Source organism: Crinia signifera, chromosome 5 (genome assembly GCF_055691185.1).
Source record: "Crinia signifera chromosome 5, ASM5569118v1, whole genome shotgun sequence".
NCBI lineage: Eukaryota > Metazoa > Chordata > Amphibia > Anura > Myobatrachidae > Crinia > Crinia signifera.
In genome coordinates this window covers 168,857,643-168,868,702 of record NC_139221.1, presented here as the reverse complement: position 1 = coordinate 168,868,702, position 11,060 = coordinate 168,857,643, and the positions used below count along the sequence as shown (strand labels likewise).

The following is an 11,060-nucleotide window of genomic DNA, read 5'->3' as shown; positions in this document are numbered from 1 at the left end:
ATTCATATCATATATATATATATATATATATATATATGTGCTTTCTGTTGTAATTGCGTCGTCTGTAGAAAGAGATTCAAGAATTTCCACCAAAACTTTATCCTCTGAATTCAGAGCTACTGAGTATTCTTGTCCTCTTTGTTTCTTAAACGCAAAGTATCTTTTTTGGCTAAGAGTCCTAACGTAGCGGTTCAAATCAGTGAATAATTCAAACAAATTGGGTTTACTTGCAGTGGCATAATTAAGTCCATTCTCCAAGAGGTTAATTTCCTTCTCATTTAATGTTTTTTTGGAGAGATTAAATATACCCCTTCCTTTCACTTTATTTTTGAATCTTTTCGCCTTCTGCTTTCGCCTTTTTCTCTAGATTGTACTCTCTTAGTCTTTTTTGATTGCCCACTCTGGTCCTCGTTTCTGTATGGTACAGGGAGAAGGAGCACACGCTACATACAGCAGAATAAGGAGGCACACACACTACATACAGATTATATATATATATATATATATATATATATATATATATATATATATATATATATGAAGAGAAAGATGTAGAGGTGCGCTTAGATGTGTTTCACCAACAACAGATTCATCTTTAAAAATAGAATAAGTTTATGTATCATGATTTCATGAATATTAGCAAGGTCAGAAGTGAAAATTATAACTGAACACCTCTCCAGCTGGTGTCCTTTCCAATTCTGCGGTGTACTCAGTGTTAGGGTCGAGTGGGGTGTCCACAGTCTGGGTAGAGAGAGATCTCTCTACCCAGACTGCAAACACCCCACTCAACCCTAACACTGAGTACACCGCAGAATTGGAAAGGACACCAGCTGGAGAGGTGTTCAATTATAATTTTCACTTCTGCTAATATTCATGAAATCGTGATACATGAATACCAGACGTATCGTGATTCATGAGTACCAGCGTCGGCCATATTTTAACCTGTACATCCCAGAGTTTTCTCTCACAGTTTATTTATGAGTGAAAAACCGCTTAACCAATTGATCTCTGTGTATTACCCCTGAAGAAGTCCCCAAGGGACGAAACGCGTAGGGTTTCTTAGACCAAGACACATCTAAGGTCAAATCAGGAATAAATGCACCTATGTGAAAATACCTACCGGAAAACTTCTGTATTTTGTATTTTATGTAAAGAATTCTTCTTTTTATTGTTTGGAATAAACTTATTCTATTATTCTATAAGATGAATCTGTTGTTGGTGAAACACATCTAAGCGCACCTCTACATCTTTCTCTTCATCTCTTTTCATTGGACCTCTATTAACAGCGAGGTCCTAGAGTAGTGCTTATTACCGGCGCCCGGGATAGGTGCAGTATTTTAGCAGTACATAAGGTGTTTAAACAGGTGATATGTACAGCAAAAAAATACTTCCTTTTAAAACATAGATTTTTTCATGATCCTCAGATCCAGATGATTCAGAATTCCCCGCAGGGTGTAGCAATCCAATATGCAAAGAGAAGAAGGGCTTATAATAGTGAAGCCAGTTTTATTACATAAAAAAGCACAAAATAACACACTTTAAAAGCACCGCACCGCTGACTACTTCCGGGTTCGGCACTTGATTTTGTCACTTCCGGCTTTTGGAACGCATTCTGCGTTCCACTGCGCCGCACTTCCGGTTCTTTAAGCTCCGTAAACACGGAGAATGTCAGTGGTCTAGTTCACAGGACTCCTGCTTATTATAGCATAGATCCTTACTGTAGAAGGACGCATCTAGAGTAAAAACGATGCAGAATTATGTCAGCAATACATTTAAACCATAACTATATAAAATGGCAGATATTTAAAAGTAAGTATTAAGATACATATGAACAATGAAATTATATACATGAAAAGTACAAAACCAGTTTGTATCTAGCAAGGCCAATTAATAAATATTAGATTATACAGATAGATATAATTACTAAGAGCGTGGATTTAAGACAGAATGATCATTAAAAAAAGTCATAAAAATAAATATCATAAAAACCATTTAATTTCAAAGTCGGCATTCAGTCCGCCGGGTTTTTAAGGTACCAAAATCATATATACTGCGCATTTCTGCTTTAGCCAGCAGAGTATCCAAATTGCGCAGTCGATAATTAGGTTTGATACATTTAATGGCTAAAAACTTTTTAATGCAGTTAGTGCAGCTGTTGTGGACCTCTTTAAAGTGCTGTGATAAGGCATGTGTGAGGAGTCCTTTTTTAATATTTCGAAGATGCTCCCCAATCCTGACCTTTAGAGGTCGTGAAGTCCGGCCAATATAGACCAAATTGCACGTACATTCTATCATATACACCACCCTTCTAGTATTACATGTTAAAAAATCCTTTAAAACAAACTTAATACCATTGATGGTTACCTATTCAATTTTTTTGGAGCCATCACTTTTTACCTCCCTACACCCAGGGCACATACCACATCTGTGGAAGCCTTTATTGAGGATAGTACCCTGCTTTTCTTTTGGGGGAGGGCGCTATTAACCAATTTATTTTTTAGGTTGGGGGCTCTTTTAGGTTGGGGGCCTTGAAGTTTAGGGAAAGGGGTTATGATGACACCCTACTGCAAGAGGCCAAGATCAAGGCCCTGTCTAAGACTAGGGAGTCACTGCTGACCTATAGGGATAAAACTGATATCGGCAAGCGATTACCGTGGGTCAATCACTTTAACACCAGCAGTGGAGATGTCAAAAAGTGTGTTAAGAAATTGTGGCCCCTGGTCCAAATGGATCAGACTCTTAACTTAACGGATACCACGATTATGCCCAGTTACACTCGTGGCAGGAGTGTAAGGGACATAGTCGTTAAAACTGATATTGGCAAACTACAACACAGCAGCAGTGAGTCCTTTCTAAGAGCTAAACCAGGCTGCTTTAAATGCCTGAATTGCATTACCTGCAGGTCCTTTATTACAGGTGATTCTTTTTGCCATCCTTCCAGCGGCAGGAGATATGGAATTCGACATAGAGTGACTTGTACCACTAGGTACATTGTGTATATGATTACGTGTCCATGCTCCCTCAGCTATATAGGTAAAACTGAGCATACTAGGTACATTGTGTATATGATTACGTGTCCATGCTCCCTCAGCTATATAGGTAAAACTGAGCATACATTGAGGGAACGCATTGCTGGTCATAGACATTCTATTAAGATGGCCCTTAAGAAAGGTGTGAGTGACCAGCCGCGCGTCACTTCTTAGAGGCACATCACACGATTCCTATGTTACGCTTTATGATCATTGATCACATTCCTGAGTCTATACGTAGAGGGAATAGATCATTAAAATTGTTACAGTGTGAGGCTCAATGGATTCAACGGCTGGGCACATTGGCCCCTAGAGGCCTCAATGAATTCAGAGGCTTACTCTGTTTTTTGTAAAATGCACCTCAGTTGTACTTTGGTAAATATTCAGTGAACGTTCATAATATATTTTGATTGCTGACTCCAGTATTGTCGATATCTTGTATGCTATTTTTATGCATCTCTTTCATTCATAGCCTTGTTTTTGATTATTGTATTTTTGATGCTGCCATTTTTTCATGTTTTGTTTGTTCATTATTTTTATGTCGACACTTATATTATTATTATATTGTATTATTTTTATGTCGACACTTATATTATTATTATATTGTATTATTCTTTTTATGTGTTTATTATTGTTTCTTCTCCCTGGTAATGCTATGAGGGACACTAATTGATCTGTATTGGGGAGGTTTTCTTACTGTGTCAGCCTGCGTGCTGACGATTCTTATGTCTGTTTATTTACACACAGTTACCTTGGTAACCTGATGTGGCTGGGATGGACTGGGGACGGCAGCAGGGCTCAGCGTGATGACGCGGCGGACACGCTGTAAACCGTCACTGGTCTCCCGCTTATTCAATATTGGTGCCGGGTACTGTGTTTAGGTGTGTCACCATGGAAACGGGGGCGGGGTTGGGCGCTCTGTCGGGCCTCCACTGCTGACGCGGTGACGCGCTTGTTGTGTGCGTCATGCAGAGGCGTGGAGCAAGTTCAGTGGCGCCAATCCTAGCCTGACACTATTGGTGTGGATTTCACCTGGGTATGTATAAATACGGTTTTGTATTTATTGTTATTTGTACATCCTGATGAAGAACCGTGATTAAAAGGTTCGAAACGTTGAAACACTGCCTGTGAATGTTTCTTTTGGGTGAGTGCCGCCGTCTGGACGTCTATATATATATATATATATATATATATATATATATATATATATATACACACAGGTGTGGGGCGGACCGGCACTCAGTTCCTTAGTGAGTGTATATTGCTGCGGTGCCTTCCGATGCATAGGATAACAATAGGAAAATCAATGGCGGCACTCGTAGACTTGGTTGAAAAATAATGTTTCTTTATCAAATCATCACTTGTGCAAAAAAGATAACCGACGTTTCGGGGATGTACCCCGTTTTCAAGGTGCAGGAACAACAACCTGCACCTTGAAAACGGGGTACATCCCCGAAACGTCGGTTATCTTTTTTGCACAAGTGATGATTTGATAAAGAAACATTATTTTTCCACCAAGTCTATGAGTGCCGCCATTGATTTTCCTATTGTTATATATATATATATATATATATATATATATATATATATATATATATATATATATATATATATATATATATATATATATATATATATATAGAGATCCAGGTGGACCGGCACTCCTGTTGCACTAGAAGCTTTCACTGGTGCCCCACAGCTTCAAGTAAGCATGTTCATGAGGTAAGTAGGTGCGGCACTCAGCTTTCTCATCCAAATAAAGAAATGACGACAGGACCAAGTCGACGTGTCGTGTCAACGTTTCAGTGCTTTTATTTGTGCACTATCATCAGGATACAAACAGTGTACTGTGATTCCAGTTTAAATAGCATCACCCATGTGTTGGCTGTGTGCAGGCACCTCCCCCCGCCCAGCAGGAGAGGATGACGTCACTGTCACACAGCTGACACTGATTACAAAGCATCAACTTGGTATAAACTTTTCAATACAAAACATACATATAATTATAATGAATATAAGATGTGAATATGGTATTACGTGATATCAATATATAAATGTTACACTACAACTCAAGTGAAAGAATACAAAAAATATAAAAATATATAAAAAAGTATATAAAAAAGTGCTAAAAATAGTGAACCGGAGAATGGTATAAAACAGATTATTTGTTACATAAAATATCTATTTATTCCATACATATCCATATTTGGAAAAATTACATGATACATCAGATGGACAGTGGTTGGATATATTCTTAAAGGAGACCCATTATGTGTCTGTAGTTTGAGAGTATATTATATGGACAGGGGGATTAAAATGCAGCAAAGGATAAATATTCATTCAATCCCCGAGGGGCTAATACATCCAAGCGATGTATCCACTCTGCTTCGCACTTTAACAGCGCTCTGTTGCGGTCTCCCCCCCGTATAGGTTTCTCCACCTGGTCTATTATACGATATCTAAGGCTGGAGAGAGAATGTTGTTTACTGACAAAATGACGGGCCACCGGTTGGTCACTGTCACCAGATGCTAATGCTGCCCTGATGGTGGACCGGTGACCCGCCATTCTCTCCTTAAACTTACGTTGTGTTTTGCCTATATAAGTGAGGCCGCATGGGCACAATAATTGATATATCACGAACATGCTATTACATGTTAAATGCTGTTTAATTGGGATTTTCTTCCCTGAATGGGGGTGATTGAAGCTACTCCCACTTAGCATGAACTGACAGGTGACGCATGTGCATTTAAAGCAACCAGGTTTTTGTGATAAAAAATGTTTGTCTTTCTTATATCTTGTGACGTCTGATTTTACTAATACATCACGAAGATTAGGCCCTCTTTTGTAACAGGGCATGATTGCAGTGTCTTTAAATGGCAATGATGCGTCAGTTCTCATTATAGGCCATTGCTGTTTGATAATTTTGCTCACTTGGTCTGAACTAGTGGTGTATCTATTTACCCAGGGTAACCGTTCTCGTTTATCTATATTATCATCAGATTTTTTCTTTAATAAGTCATTGCGATCCATTTTTAATACTTTGTTCTTGGTATTAATGAGGAACTGTTTCTCATACCCCCTTTCCATGAATTTCTCTATGAGGTCGTCTAATTGTGACTCTGCTTCCATACTTTCAGAATTGATCCGTCTCACTCGGATCATCTGAGAGTATGGGAGCCCCATTTTCAAAGATTTGGGATGACAGCTGTTGATGTGGAGACCTGTGTTGCGGTCTGTCGGTTTATAAAAAAACCTTAGTGGACAACCCTGTAGTACTGCGTGTTATGGCGACATCGAGAAAATCAATCTGGCTTTGGTTCATGCGAACCGTGAACTTTATGGGACAGCTAGTGGCATTGTGGGCATTGATAAGCTGTAATAAATGACTGTCCTCCTTGGACCACACGAAGAACACGTCATCTATATATCTCACATATGATGACATATTAGCTGCCAACTCAGGTTGGTCAAAAAATATTTTCTGCTCCATCTGGAACATATATATATTTGCCATTACCATTCTCCGGTTCACTATTTTTAGCACTTTTTTATATACTTTTTTATATATTTTTATATTTTTTGTATTCTTTCACTTGAGTTGTAGTGTAACATTTATATATTGATATCACGTAATACCATATTCACATCTTGTATTCATTATAATTATATGTATGTTTTGTATTGAAAAGTTTATACCAAGTTGATGCTTTGTAATCAGTGTCAGCTGTGTGACAGTGACGTCATCCTCTCCTGCTGGGCGGGGGGAGGTGCCTGCACACAGCCAACACATGGGTGATGCTATTTAAACTGGAATCACAGTACACTGTTTGTATCCTGATGATAGTGCACAAATAAAAGCACTGAAACGTTGACACGACACGTCGACTTGGTCCTGTCGTCATTTCTTTATTTGGATGAGAAAGCTGAGTGCCGCACCTACTTACCTCGTATATATATATATATATATATATATATATATATATATATACATACAAAAGGTCCATAAAAGCGCTAGAGAGTCCAGAAATGGAATGGATCCGTCCGTGTATCAGGATCAACATGCAGTGCAGCTGTGCTCCGTTTGGTGTTTCACAAAACACCACAGGGGGTAAACATGTAGAAAAAACCAGAGAGCGCACAAATGAGCTAGTATGAAGGTACACATTTACTATAATAAAAAAGCTCCCATACATGTAAGTTAAGATATGCAGGTATGCAATCATATAAAAACCAGCAAGGCAGTAGTCCACAGTCAAAGACTCAGCGGCACGGCGGCTCGACTACAGCGGCTGGAATCGGAGGACCCGGCAGAAGTCACAACGTCAGAGGATAATTGCTTTGTAGTTGGGGGTACACCCCTTAGTCCATGCTTAGTCCTGTTGTGATGTCCGTGTCGTGCAATGCTGTGTCGATTTCATTCATTCTGCCTTATATATTTTATATATTTTCTTGTTTTTTTATTATACATGTATTGTTATATTATGATGTAAATGTACTTTTATTGTATTTCATTACATACTGTAATGTATTCTTTTGTCTGTTTTTTGCTACTGTATCTATTCCGTTAATGTATTTGCCGGTAATATACCTTTAAGCAATCAGTGATGATATATACGATCTGTGCATCATTCGGGTATATAAGCTCTACCATTTGTGATGCATGACACGCCTCCTGACGAAGTCACAAGCTGACGAAACGCGTTGGGGCGGTCCTTGGTTGACGCTGATTATCCTCTGACGTTGTGACGTCTGCCGGGTCCTCCGATTCCAGCCGCTGTAGTCGAGCCGCCGTGCCGCTGAGTCTTTGATTGTGGTCTACTGCCTTGCTGGTTTTTATATGATTGCATACCTGCATATCTTAACTTACATGTATGTGAGCTTTTTTATTATAGTAAATTTGTACCTTCATACTAGCTCATTTGTGCGCTCTCTGGTTTTTTTCTACATATATATATATATATAGAGTCTGGCGGTTCGGTCCGGCACTCCCCCACATATACAGTTACCCGGGTGCCTTCTGGAGACGATTGTAGTAGGTTTGAAATAACAGGCAGCGGCACACAGTCGGGAAATGTTCAACGTGTATTTCAAAAATCACAGCATAAGCCAACGTTTCGGGGATTAAGCACCCCGTTGTTTTTTTGTCAACCTGTTACTTTCGTTATTTGTGGACCTGAGGAAAAAGCCTTCGGGTTTTGAAACGTTGTCCGTCTCTATGCCTTAATACACTTTGATCGTGTTTTGACAAAGCCCGCAGAGTGCTGCCTCTTTTTTTCCCATCACAACCAGCCAGCCCCTGGCTCACAGTGTTAGGAGAAACTCTATTGTATATTATTCCTCTGGAAGGCACCGCGACAATCAACCATTTTTCTGTTATCCAGAGTGCCAACCTCCTGTACTGTGTGTGTATATATATATATATATATGGATAAACAAAAGAGAGGGAGTTCAGCGCCAAGATATGGTACACAGAGAGTGTTTCTAAGAATAATTATATGGTCCCCTTAGAATAGAAAAAACACACTCCCCACTAACAATGGGTGTCTGCACGGGTTCAACTTAAGGGACGGTGGTGGACCGTCTCTATAGAAAGAAGGATATTTAAGGGTTCCGCAAAATTTTCCTTATATATATATATATATATATATATATAGGGTGTGGAGGGGACGGTGGCACTCGGCCTCTTTATCAAGGTGAAAACAACAACACCTTGATAAAGAGGCCGCTGTGCCTCGAAACGTTGGCTCACTAAACCTGCCTGGTGTATTTCTTTGCTGCTGAGTGCCACCGTCCCCTCCACACCCTGCATATGGTCAGTACCCCTGACAACGGAGGGCACCAGACTATCTGCAATTACTGCGCATCTGCGACAACTACAGTGGAGTGCCGCCCCTACAGATTTGTATATATATATATAGAAAAGAAATATAGAGTGCGCTACATACAGATCAACAATTTTAAAACAATAAACATTTATTTTTAGTCTTCACAAAGACTTCCAATTTAAAAGTTACAGCTGGTCTGTTATTGATACAGATGGTGTTGTAGGCCCAACGCGTTTTGTCAATAAATTGACTTCATCAGGGGCTTAGCGAACAATAAGTCAGCAAGGCGTAAAATCACTGTAAATAATACAAATAGTAGAGTTAATTTATATGAACACAAATACAAAAAGCAAATCATGGATGACAGTCATGATACGGAGTGGAGGACAGCGGAGAGGAAAAGAGATTTTAATGCCTTAATGAGCTCCTAACATAATAGGTGGCAGGCGTGAGGATTTTAATCCCGTTTGGTAGCATCAAATGATTAACATAGAAAAAGCTATTGAAATAGTCCCAAGGGATACAGAATCACCAATAGTGTGTAGTCACCTAATATAGATAATATTAATACCTTAAGCAGATTTAGTGGATCACATACAGTGTCCAGCAGATGACGGAGTGAAACTCAACGCGCACCCTGAGTAGGTAATGGGTGTTACTATAGGAAGGAATGTAAATATTACAAAATGCTATAAGCACACCTTCACCAGCACTACTAGCTGGATGTTCTCCAGTGAAAGTATAAAGACTTACATATATGACACAGGAAAGCTGATAATACGTCTGTGGGGTCAAAGACCCAAAAAAGTCATTCACACAGGTGTGTTTCAGAGATGTGCCTTAACAGGAAATGGGCATATCTATGGGAAGAAATATGGATAATCAAATGATCATCTTTAACTATTCCCTTCACCTTCACCTTTAGCCAATATGTGACAAACATATGTTTTGGAACTTACAGCGTCACAAGAATGAGTGCAGATGTAGTAACATAATGGTCAAAGACCTACATCAGCTTTTCAATAGTTTTCAGGTATGGTTCCTAAAGCACTTTAGAACCTTTGAAATAAATACAAAACAACTTTTTTTTACAAGCCAGGGACTGGTATAGAACAATGACCCAAAGTTAAATGCCTTAAAAGTGTACTTACTTTTAGGAGTAAAACCGGAAGTGTACAGCTAGGGATCCAAAATCAGAATGATCTCATATAAGAGATGCAGCTATTTATGGAGCACTGGGAGTGTGACTACTTCCTGTTACCCAAAACTAGCAGTGTGTGGCAAAACGTATATATATACGCTGAATGAGCATAGTATTAGAAGTGCTGGGTAGATTAATGTATATACATACTGGGGCTAGTTGTCGCTATATAAAGGGAATAGAATAAGTGGTTTTATTCCCTAATTACGCGGTGGAACGCACAGCGTCTCCGCTGTGCTTTCCAAACGGGCGCCATATTGGACTGCGCCGACGTCATACCTCATCCTTAGTGGTTAAGCTACAGCTGGGTGGGCGTACCTCCGAGTGAGGGTGTAACTAAGCCTGTGGAGCGCAAAGCTAGTATATATGCGTTCCAGACAGGCGCCATATTAGGGGGAACTTTATAGCTTATATGTGGAAGTTAATAGCACAATGGCCCCTTATACATACCATTATCAACTCGCAGTATATTATCTCAAAAACTATATATATATATATATATATAATCAGTGAAATATAAAATAATAAATAATAATAATAAAAAAAAAAATAGGGCTGATACATGAAAAATAAAAATACATGAAAAAAGTGCCATATTAGTTTATGTATACCACTAATTGTGGATATTATCAGTGAACTTATTAGATACATATTTTTTTATATATATAATTAATTAATTAATTATTAAAGTGATAACTACCTAGTTATCATGTGGGGTGACACATATAAAAGTGTATGAGTGCTATAAGTACATATATAGGAGTGGCTACATATGGATGTGCTACAATCAGGTTTATTACTGTGAACCTCCTAATTATGCGGAGTGACACTAGTTTATGTGCATAAGTGCTATAAGTACATATAACGAAGGAGGCTACATAATAGTGTACTATAATTAAATATAATCCTAAGATCTCCTAATCATTAGGAGAGACAACACATGTAAATGTACTAGGGTGTGGTGAATATCAGTATGGAAGTGGCTACATGGGGGTAAGTTCCCA

The 11,060-nt window shown here is 38.9% G+C and overlaps 1 long non-coding RNA gene across 2 annotated transcripts in view; it reads right to left on the bottom strand.

Annotated features, from left to right (window-relative positions):
• Positions 1 to 1,538: 1,538 nt before the first annotated feature.
• The window catches only part of LOC146080711 (uncharacterized), a 44,859-nt gene continuing 35,337 nt past the window's right edge, over positions 1,539 to 11,060 (bottom strand). For both annotated transcript variants that reach the window (XR_014474960.1, XR_014474961.1), the window contains one exon: positions 1,539 to 1,733. This is a non-coding gene — a long non-coding RNA (uncharacterized LOC146080711). The remainder of the gene's footprint in view (positions 1,734 to 11,060) is intronic.